Source organism: Chrysemys picta, chromosome 6, assembly GCF_011386835.1.
Source record: "Chrysemys picta bellii isolate R12L10 chromosome 6, ASM1138683v2, whole genome shotgun sequence".
Classification (NCBI taxonomy): Eukaryota; Metazoa; Chordata; order Testudines; family Emydidae; genus Chrysemys; species Chrysemys picta.
In genome coordinates this window covers 13,434,728-13,446,578 of record NC_088796.1, presented here as the reverse complement: position 1 = coordinate 13,446,578, position 11,851 = coordinate 13,434,728, and positions in this window count along the sequence as shown.

The window sequence follows — 11,851 nt, the reverse complement described above, 5'->3', positions numbered from 1 at the left end:
ACAGGATTTACACACAGCCTGCTATTTGATGAGGTTTTTAATTGATTCTCAGGTGAGAAGGCTGGGAACAGTCAAAGAAAAGTTACAGTGTTATTTTCTGTTTGTTTATTTTGGGCGAGGAAATAGAACAAAAGAAAGTGTCAAATGAGTAGATAGACTAAAGTAACAAAAGAAATGGTGGTCAAAGAGACAGCCCTCAGCGAGGCAGCCATGCAATTCAAACTGGCTGAGACAGAGGTACAGAACTTGGAGGTAGCAGAGCGGACCAACAATTTGGAGATGGCTAAAATGGAGAAGGACCAAGAGCACTAGAGGTGGGAAGCTGAGCTCAGAGCCAAGGAGAGGGAGGCAGCAAGGACGCACACCAATGAACCATGGAACTAAACAAAAAGGAAGCCCAAGAAAGGGAGAGAGAATGGCTGTTATAATCTGGACATGATGAAGAAGCATGACCAGATCCCACAGCCCGGAGGTATTCTCTCTTCCCAAGAATCACCCAGCTGGGACAAGCTATGGCCTGCATACAAAGAATCAGATTGTACTTTGGAATATCTTACTACTTTGAAAGACTGAGTTCCATAAAGTCAAGACAAGAAAATTCCCAAGCTGGTTACAAAGCTCTCAAGTAAAGCATTGCACATATTTAAAGAAATGCCAGTTGAACAGGCTTTGAAATGTGATGAAAAAGGCTATATTGCAAAAGCTGTATTGCAAAATTGTAGTGTACAGGGGGAGATTTAGAAATGTCAAAGGATGTTAATGAGTCATACAGAATGGGTGATTTGATGAAGGAAAGGATTTAGAGAATTATGACCAATTACTTGACTTCTTTGCACAAGAGCATTTTCTGAGTGTATGTTTTTTTGAAGAAATCAGAGCTGCTATGTGGGAGAAATCCCTAAAGTCTGCACATGTGGCTGCCAATTTGGCTGATTCCTATATACAAGCCAGAGTCTCCAGTGAGCACAAGTCTCCAAGGAAAGGTTAAAAGCCCAGTGTAAAGGGGGTAGACCCACTTTACCCCTGTGAAGAAAGAGGAAGGGTGGGAGCCCAGGCATTCACCTCCCCAGAACCGCTCCCCTCCTGGAAGTCACATTCGCAGACCCCCTCCATAGGAGAACTACCCCAGAGGGTGTTGAACATGTAACTCCACCTAACACCTGAGGGACAATTGCCCTAAGCAAAGGGAATCTAAGACCACACCCCATCCAGCCCTAACCCAGGTTAATGCGGCTATTGTAAACACCGGACCCACAGGCTGCCTGAGGGGTTTGGTTGAGAGGTTCAATGGGACACTAAAATCCGTGCTGGGAATGTATGCAAACAAAAGGACCCAGGACTGGGACGAAACATTCCCCTATCTGTTATTTGCTTAGACGGAAGTGTCTCGAGTCTGCAGGGTATGCTCCTTTTGATCTCTTGTACACGAGTAAGATAAGGGAACCCCTAGATCTGCTCAGGGATTGCTGGGAAGGAGGCACTGAACCAGAAGGGGAACCAGTGACTGAGCAAACCCCAGAGACACTGAGGGACTTGCCTTCACCCGTTGTGGCTGCCCTGTCCAAAGGAGCCTGGGACCGCAGCAAGGTGCTGTCCGGATGTCACAGGGAATACGGTGGGAGGCAAGCTGGCTGGTAGATTGGACTAGAGAGGCTGCACCCCAAACTGAATGGACTGGTAGGAAGTAGCTCAGGTCAGTGGATTCTGACTCCCTGCTGGGCGGGACACCAACCTCTCTGTTCAGGGGTTGACATACACAGGGCCCTGGGCTGGGACCCAGTGAAAAGGGAGGGCCTGTATCCCCCCCCCCCCACCCTCCCCAGCCTTAAAGGTTGTGGCCACTCAGCCAGTAGGGGGCTGAGAGCCACGAGATCCAACCATTAGGCTGCCTGGTCACCCAAGTCCCTGTTACACACCTCATTGATCTGGTGGCTGAATGCTAGCGTGTACAAAGTACAATGACAGATTCATAAAGAAATACAAATCTCTCCGGATCCCTTCTATATAGAAGCTGTAGCTAACTGGCCTGTACCCCCACCAAAAAGCAGGTCCAGTCATTCATAGGTGTGGTCAACTATTACCGCTGATTAGTGGACAGATTCAGTGATATTGTATCTGCAAACACATACTTGTGCAAAAAGATAAAACCAAACAAATTTGTATGGTCAAAGGCATGTCTAGCGGGTTTTGATAAGATGAAAATCCTGTCTGAAAAGCCTGTTCTGCCCAGTCCAGACTCTGAGAAAATGTTTGAGCTGGGTACAGATGCACCAGACTTTGGTTTAGGGGCTGTACTGGTGCAATCAGGAAAATAACAAAAATAAAAAAAGCCCCCTTAAGCAAGAAACTGACACCCATTGAACAAAATTTTTCTGTCCTAGTGAAAGAATGTTATGCCATAGTGAAGGCCTGAGCGGCTTTATTGCCTAATCTCATTACCAAGAAATTCAAGGTCCTGACTCATGATTCTCCTCCTCTAGTCTGGTTACACAGGACCAGGGGTGCAAATGCCAAGCTGTTGTGGTGGTGCCTGACGCCTGGAGAATTGTACATGGACATTGTGGCTATTAAGAGGAAAGAAAATATAGTGGCAAATGCCCTGTCCAGGAAAGAGGGCTCTGACCCACTGCCTATAGGTGACCTCCTGCAGTACTGGAAGAGGGAAGGTGTGTGACACTATGGGAGTTTACCCAGACCAGTAAGGAGCTCTGTCACCACCTGCCCTGTAACCCTGGGTGCTTCTGTGCTGCACAGCTTTGGCTCAAAGCCCTGACAGCAGCAGCCTGCTCACAGCACATGTCTATAATTCTTTATACACGTCCCCCTACATACATCACCCCATAATATTAATGTCCAGCTTGTTGCCAGTGGCATATGATACCTCCCATAACACCTTTTAGATACAGATTATGGCAACAGTGTGTTGGGGCAATGAGTGTGCAGGCCTGATGCGAGTTATAGTAGGACCTTCCCCCTGCCAGTTGGCAGTGAGGGACTCCCTGGGTCACACAACCCTATGTCTATTAAAAAAGACCTGTCGATGTGAATAGCCATAAGGAGTTAGCAGGACTTTGGAGTTACAATAATCTTAAAGACTCAATTCATTAACAGGAGCTATTAGGTGTGTCCTACTGCTCAAAGCAATAACGTAACCGAGGAAAGAATAATCTTAGAGCTCAGAATCTTTCACTACCAAGTCCACCTTGCGAAGTTTCCCAGTAGAGGTAAGCATAGTTCTCTTTGCTCTCTTGCTTTACTGTAAGTGAAACTAACCACAAGCCAGTTTTATTGATCAGAGTCCTTCAAAAAGGCGAAGGGGCTCTTGTCACTCGGCGTTCGTGAATTTATATGTGGTCTTCATTTCTCTTCCCTGCACAATAGGAAATGTGACCATACACTTTGATTACAAGCTTTTTTTTTTGCATGAAAGCGCATTTTCCCTATAACATGTCTTGCAGTGTTGTCAAGCACCAACACCAAGCAGCTTCCTTTAATCAACCTGGTCATGTCACAACAGAGTAGAAAAACAACAACAGTTGTTTTGTGCTGAAGAATTGCCTATCACTCACTTGGCTTTCCTTATATATCACTTAACATGCACGTAAGCCCTATTTTGCAGTAACAGGTCAAGACATTTTTTTTCTCAGCCAATTAGCTTATTTCTCTAAGCACAAAGTTTATAAAACAACAAACTATGAATCACCACTCCATTTGTTTTTATAATCCAGCTGCTTCTATTTCAGAGAGCTGGTTCTTCAGAACGGATGGTTTAAGAAAACCAGCTTTTTTTAGAGCACGCTCACACAAAGTCTTAGAGCCATGCTGCACGTCTGGTGCTCAGAAAGGATTCTAGAAATACTCCCCAGTGTATATTTAGGTTTATTTTCTGTTATGATTAGTACATTCCAATGTATGTTAGCTACAAAGAAAAACACACGTAACAGAGCAAGAGTCTGTAGAATATTTGCCAAATGAACACGCTCCACCAAAGAGTGGCATTAATCTGGCTCACCCTCCACATATGGTTTTACATCATGTACAGGACCTTCTCCCACTATAGAACTGTCAGTTCTCTTACCCAAAGTACCTTTTGACTTGTACACCATTTACAGAACTCTCTTTAAAGGCCGCTAGTCCTCTTCCTCTTCCTGCTTTTTATGGTACATCCACTGACATTTTTATATTTCTCGGGATGCTCCTGTCTTTATTCTCTCCTTCACAGTATAACTTCCAGATTCTGCTGTCAGACTGTCTGCTGCTAGAATACACTTTGCTGAATTAACTCCAGGTGTAACTCCACTGAGACAAGGTGAGGGAGTTGAAATGAACAGAGTTATGCTTGGAGAATAAAATTCATCCATATGTACACTGAGACAGGAACTGTCCCCAAAAGGTGCAATTTCTCATCAGCAGCTTCCCCTGCCCTCAGGCAGTACTGCTCCAGCAATGCGAGCTGCCTTTGGCTTAATCCAATGGCATCCCCCAACATGCAGGCCTTGGGGAGGACTGAAAAGGACGTGCTACAGCTCTGAGCTATGTTACTTGCTGCTCAGTTTTCCATGAAGAAATTGTGGGCTTTGCAGGGCATAGTATTGCAGGATGGACAATATCATGCTGCATGGTGGTTGTCTTTTTGCCCTGTATCCTGAACTCTGCAGAGCTCCAGAACAGGGACATCCAGATAGGCAGAGAGGGATTCATGGGTGGAGAGTCCCCTCTGTGTGCATCCCAGAGTGATGATCTGGATTTAGGTTCCAGGATATTGGTGAGGCAAGGCCTAGTAAAATATTACCTCACCCACCTTCTCTCTCTAATAGTTCTTCTGTTCAGATCACAATGGAACCATGGGAATTATCCTACTAGATCAGACCAGTAGTCCATCTAGTCAGTATCTGGTCTGACAGGGGCCAGGACCAGCTGCTTCCCAGGAAGGGCTGTGAATCCCTGCAATGCACAATTTTGGAATAATCAGCCCACAGGGGGGGGAAGTCTTTCTAATCTCAGGCAGTTTAGTGGCTGGTTTATGCTCTGAAGCAGGAGAGGTTTTATGCCTCCTAAAACTTGTTTGTTTTCTCTAATGTAAATGTGGGCATGCTGTTATGCAGACAAAACTACACAGGATCGCTTCAGGGGGCAAGACAAAGATGCCACATTTATTATCATTTGATTTATGACCATTAACTAATATCTTAATACTTATATACACCCCCCCCCCCCGCCCCCAAATGTTCTGCAGCTGCTGGATAGTTACCCGTCCTGAGCGTAGCTTGAGTTCGTGGCTTGAGTTCGCAACTGGGTATTGTAGCTCATGGCAGCTAACTGGCCAGGAAAGCTGGGCACAAGGAAAGGCTGAGTCTCTGTTGGGCACGCACCGATGCCCCTCAATGTTGATAGAACGTTACCCAAAGTCTCCCATCTCACTCATCTTTTTTATAGGCTTTTAGTTTGAATTCAAAGTCTATAGGTCTTGCTGGATCATGCTGCCTCTGGGTTTGATGACTGATCACCCGTCAATTGCAGACCATGACTTTCAGCCTCGGACCTGGCTTTGATCTTCCTTCTATTGTACCTTTGTTCTTTTCTTTTTAGGGTGGACTCTTTTTACTTTGTTAGGGCTGTTGTCTGCATCTTCAGCTGTTGGTGTTTGAACTTTATTTCATCAGGACAGGCTGGCGCTGGAGGTTGATTCCATCATCCATACATCCCTCATTCACACATCTAAACTAAACTAATGAGATTACAGCAGGGTTTGCAAAAATGAAGGTTGCAGCAGGCTTTTACAAAATGGAGTAAGCGTTTTAAAATGGGGTTTGAATTACAATATGGCAAACAGTGAACAGAAGTTACAATATAGACAAGTGTAGTGGATGGCAAACAGTGAACAGAAGTTACAATGTAAGCAAGCATAATGAATGGTGAACAGAAGTTACAATACTGAAACAATCCAAATCTCAGTGATTTAAGCAGGAATTGGATTGACAGTGAAATTTACAAAGGCAGTGGGCTGAACAACTGTGGCTCTTAACAAGCAGCTTAATTGAGCTGAGCAGCAGCGGACTTAACCGCAGGAGCTCAACAAGCAGCTTAATTATCAATTAGCCAGTTATTGAGGTCACCGGTTTTATGAATGAATGTTGTTTCGTTCATAAAACTTTACCTATGAAGTTACTTTAATAAAGTGAACAATTAAAAACCATTTCATTCATAAGTTCTACAATGCTCATTATCCAGTCCTTTGGGAAATCCTGCTAAGCTCATGGCCTCCATAATATCATGTGGCCATAAGTTTCCTGGAACATCGTTAACTCCTACACAATACCTACTGTGGATGCTACTTGAGAGTCTTTGGGGTGGGGACTCAGCCAATGGCAACAGGGCTCAGACTGGAGCTATACTGCCAAGGGTGAGGTGACAACCAGCACAGCATCTTTAAGAGGCAACTCTCTGTGCACAGAAACTCCTGTGCCCATAAATTCAAGACTTGCCATTCCCTATGTGTCCCCTGGATGTCAGCAGTAGGCTTGTCCCCTCCCTGTTTGCTGTCAACATGCTAGAGGGAATTATGTTCTGAAAACTCCAGGAGAGTTTGTGGCGTTTACAGTCCCTTGTGTTCACCTCCTGCTGGCCCCATTGTACCACATGGAAAAAATGATGGGACCCTGTCACAGGTAGCACACTACTTGCAGCGCCTCCTGCTGGCCATTTTGGGGATTAGCTCTCCCAGCTTGTACTTTCCCTTTGATATGGTCTTCTCCCATCTTGTCTCGCTCTGCCACCCTGCTCACCAGGGTGACCATATTTCCGAAAGAGGAAACCGGACACCCCCAGCTGCTCACCCAAGGGCCCCCCTTGATGTTGCCCAGTCGTTGTAAGCCTGTGGGGAGGGGTGCATGCTGGAATGCTGCTTCTCCCCCGTGTGTGTGGGGGTAGCATCTCTGCTCACCCCCTCTGCACTGCACCCCACACTTTTGACAAAAATGGGCATTTGTCCCATTTGCTCTTGCCAACTGATCAAATCAGCAAGAGCAAACGGGACAAATGCCTCCTTTTGGAAAGAGTCAGGCTGGCCGGGACAGGGCTTAAAGGGATTGTCCCAGCCAAAACAGGATGTATGGTCACCCTACTGCTCACTTCTGGGTCTGCAGCTTCCTTGCTGTAGCTTGGCCCTCCAGTCAGGTCACTAAAGTCCTCATCTGTCTGGTGCCTTCAATGCCCTTGCCACCCCCTAATGGTGGCTAGGGGAAACCCAGGCCTACCCTCTACATGGGGGTTCAGCCTATAGACCCTATAACAAGCAGCCACAGTCCCACCTCTAGCTACTGTTTCTCTGAGTTTCTTCCTACATATCTGGATTCCTCCCTCTCTGGGTTTGCCAGTTTCCAAACTTCCTCCATACAGGAGCAGCAGAAGCTTCCTAAAAGTGTGTGCAGGGGGGCTGCCACCACCACCCTTTCTCCCAGAAGGAGGCCCCCCACTTGCGCTTCTCCACCCCATCGCTCACCCTTATGGCCAGTAAAAAGTGGGAAGGTATAGTCCTCCCACTTGTAAAAGTGATGAGGCCATAGTCGCCTGCCTCCATTCAGAGAGTGACTATAGCCTACTTCACTACAGCCTTTCCCAGCAGCTGCCCTTAACACTCCTTCCTCTTCCCAAGCAGTGACTACCTATTTCAGCAGTAGCCTACACCTACCCCCAGCTACCTGGCTTTATGCAAGCCCTGCCTATTCCTCCACATGTGAGCCTGTTCAAAATCAGTGGCCGCCTCCTAGTTTAAATCTCTCCTGTTTGCCGCCTAATTAGTTGATTGGGCCCACCTGGCCTAATCCAGCTCTTGCTGCGCTCATGTGGGGAGCACACCCCTCTCACATACCCATTCATATCACTGGTTACTGGGAAGAGATATTAAGGTGCATAGACAAGGGGAGAAATACATAGTTCCACCTTCCAGAGATACAGCAAAGCCCACGTCTTTGGGACAAAGGTGGGTTTATACCAGCAGCGCTGCAGACCCAGTGATGGTGAAGTTGGAGTCTGGTGGATTTGGTTCACTGTTCTTGCTGTGCTATTGAGTAGCTGACTTCATTAGGCTGAAGGTTCTAAATTGGATGGCTGTGGGGGTTTAAACAAAATCAATTACCTAGAGTTTGAGATGGGCACCTAAAATAAATAAATTTTCCAGCTTAGGCAGAGCAATTGAAAACAGAGATGGAAAAACACATTACATCATTTTTAGTCCACCCTCTGAACAGTGTAGGTACGTTTCTTACATTACTGTATATTTGCTAGTGTTTTATTCAATCTGGGTTTAAAACTTTAAGGGTAGGTTGAGGTGTGAAAAGTGATGAAGAATTGATGAGGCAGGGAGGCTGCTCCAGATGGCACCAATCTACTATTAGGATTGTTGCTTAATTATGTTACTGAGGTGTGCAAAGGCTCCAAACAGCTCCATTGTACTATCTATATACAAACATATGTAAACAGGGACTGGATGAGCTCTCCCCTGACATCTAGTGATGAGCTGGGGGAAAGACTTTGGGAACACACTGTGTTTGCATAAACACATCTACTACTCCTGGGGGAATTCTGTGCCAAAAAATTAAAAATTCTGCATATTTTATTTGCCAAAATAACCCCACATAATCACACCAGTTTAAATTATTTTTAGTCATTTATTTCAAAATACCTGTCAGCAAGTATGTCTGTAACAATACAGACAACAAAGGTTCAGGAAATGTTATTTGACAAATAGATTCCTTACTAGGCATATTAATACAGAACTCTGAGTAATAATTTATTGAAACTATAATACAGAACTGTATTTCCTGCACCCCTCAGAAGCAGTGCAAAGGCTTGGGGGAGTCAGGGGTAACGGAGGCACTGAGGGAGAGGGAAGTAAATTGCTGGGAAGGAGCCTGGATGTGAACTTGGAGGGTTGTTGGGTGTGGGTGAGAAAAGTGTGGGACAGGTTTTTTTGGGGGGTGGGAGGGATTGTTAGGGAGCTTCCCCCATGCAATCCCTGGCTGATCCGTAGCCTCTCCTATTCAGTCAGGCACATCTGCCCCTGTCCCCATGTGTTCCTACACCCCTATGTGTCCTTGCACCCCCTGTCCACATGTGTCCCTCCACCCCCACTCAGACACCCAATCCTCCCATCCCCATGTGGCACTGCACCCCTCCCCCTGTCCCCATGTGTCTGTGTCCCCACCCAGCCATTCCCCTGTCCCTATGTAGCTCTGCACCCTCTCCCCTATCCCCATGTGGCCCTGCACCTCCCTTCCCCATGTGGCCCTGTGCCTCCACTCCCATTCAGCCCCTGCCCTAGTCTGTCCTCCCCCACTAGCCCTTATGAGCCCCTGTCTGACCCCCCAGCAGCCCCATGTTGTCTGTCTCCCGATAGCCCCTGTCTCCTGACCTGGCCTGCTGTGAAGAAAGCTCTTCAGGCTCTTTCTCTTCCCTTGCTGGCCGGGAGCTGCTGCACTGTTCTATTGCCACAGTACCCTCTGGTTGGCAAAAGGCGGAATGGAAGCAACATTTTGGCAGAAGCTTTTTTCTGCGCAAAAAATTAAAAATCTGTGCATCTCATTAATTATGTGCGCATGCAGAAGCACAGAATTCCCCCAGGAGTAATCTATTTTGCCTAAGCATTCAGCAGACAGAGCTCCTTTGCCAAAGTGATCAGTTTTGGCTGGTGTTGGGTTACAAATCACTTTAGTGCGGGGGATAATGGAATGTTGTTATCCTTATTGTATGAGTAAAGGGTAGCAGAACTGTACTTAGCCTGTCCTGATTCAGGGATTTTCCCTAAACTGTACCTCACTCACTAAGCAAGGGGTAGGGATGCCAAATCCCACTGAAAGAGAGACAGAGGGTGGGGACAGGTGTTTCTACTGGGGGGTGTGGGCTCTGCCTACAGAGTTCCAAATGGTATTTGGCCCTTCTCTCACCACTGTTTAAAGACAGAGCTGATTAGATTCAATTGAGAGTCCTTGTTTTGTTCAGTGATTGCTACAGCTGAAATGACTGATAACCAGGTGCTGAGCCTTGCACATGGTGTGGGACAGTGTTGCAGTGAAAAAAGACTACAGAGCCTGCACTAGCCGCGAGGTTCCCCACTAACCACTGAAATCACTGAGAGCTGGGTCAAGTGGTGGAACCTTGTGCCATCATAGCTGAGGCATTGCTCAATCCCCCCCACCTTGCAGGGGGTAGAAGGTGAATTCATGTGAATGAACCTCTCAACTCTAGGTCTTCACTGATGCAGGACAGCAACTGTGAGTGAGGGTGCAATGGAAGAAGAGGGGAGTGATGTGTTAAAGGAACATTTGTTGTTGGACTTTCACACCACAAGATGAGAAACGGAGGCAAAGGACGCTGCCCAGTGTACTCTGGGGTGGGTGTTTGCGCACGGTCAGGTGCTTTTCAATCATAGTTGAGGTATTTTTCCCAAATTAATGCTGGGTTTCTTTTCTCTTTTTATTAAGTTTTCCTTGCTATACCCAGACTCAATGCTTGCGACTGAGGAAGTGTTGCCGCTGAGTGGTGCCCAGGGTGGTTGTGAATTTTCCCAAATTACTGGATGGGTGCTCGAGCTGGTTCTATCGTCTATTGTTAAGAAGAGCCCCTAGATATTGACCCCAGCCCTTGTTATTGCCAACTCCTCCTGGCAGAAGGGTTACATATACGATAAAACAGTGGCACTCAACCAGAGCTACACGTATCCCTGGGGGTATGCCAAGTACTTCCAGAGGGTACATCAGCTCATCTAGATATTTGCCTAGGCTTACAACAGGCTACATAAAAAGCACTAGTGAAGTCAGCACAAACTAAAATTTCATACAATGACCAGCGAAGGAAGCTGGTGCTTGGGGCAGCCAATGGAAAGGGGTGGCACGTGCGGGTCTTTGGCAGCAATTCAGCAGCGGATCCCTCAGTCCCTCTTGGAGTGAAGGACCAGCCACCGAAAAATGAAAGCGGCTCTGTGGAGCTGCCGCTGAAGTGCTGCCGATCACGGCTTTATCTTTTTTTTTTTCCCCGCTTCGCCGCTTGGGGCGGCAAAAAAGCTGGAGCCGGCCCTGTACAGCAGTCTGGAAAGGTTGAGAACCACTGCAATAAAAGACTTTCCCTCCCCTAAATAGCTTATAATCTAAGACCCTGACTCTGCAACCACTTATCTATTGCATGTAAAACTTTACTCACCCAAGTAGTCTCAAAGAAGTCAATGGGACTGCTCGCATGCAGGATCAAGGCCTAAATACATTTTTAAATAAATCTATTTTTGTCTTGCCTTATACGTTTTTTAAAAGCTGAATTGATTTTGATTTTTGTTCACCTTTGAAAGGGAGGAAATCCCCTCCAGCAGGGACTAAAACCTCTTTTTAAGGTGGTTTGATATTAGAAATGCTACTAAAAGAATCTCAAAGGGACACTGGACATTGCCGCATATCAGTGGTGCATCATGAGCCAAGCAGAGGTTTCACTCAAGAAACAGGCTGCTGTGCTCGCAAAAACAGCTGCTGTTGTCACATGAAGGAGAAGGAAAGCTCCTGAAGAAATAGGCCAGATATTGCAGATCCAGTCGAAAAGGGGGGTTGAAAGGGAGTGAAGTATTAGCAGCTCATGAACAGCATAAGCCTGATCCTATAACTAATAAAGCCATGATACTCCCATTGACTTCTACCGGAGCAGGCCCCCATAATTCCACTGTTTGTCCCCTGCTGACCTCTTAGGCAGGATTTCCGTGCGGGAGGGCACTCCAGCTACTGATACAACTGCCCAGGCAAGGGGAGTGTTTTGTGGGCGGACTGAAATTTGACATCAGGGGGAAGCTGGAACAGTGCATTGGTTGCAAATA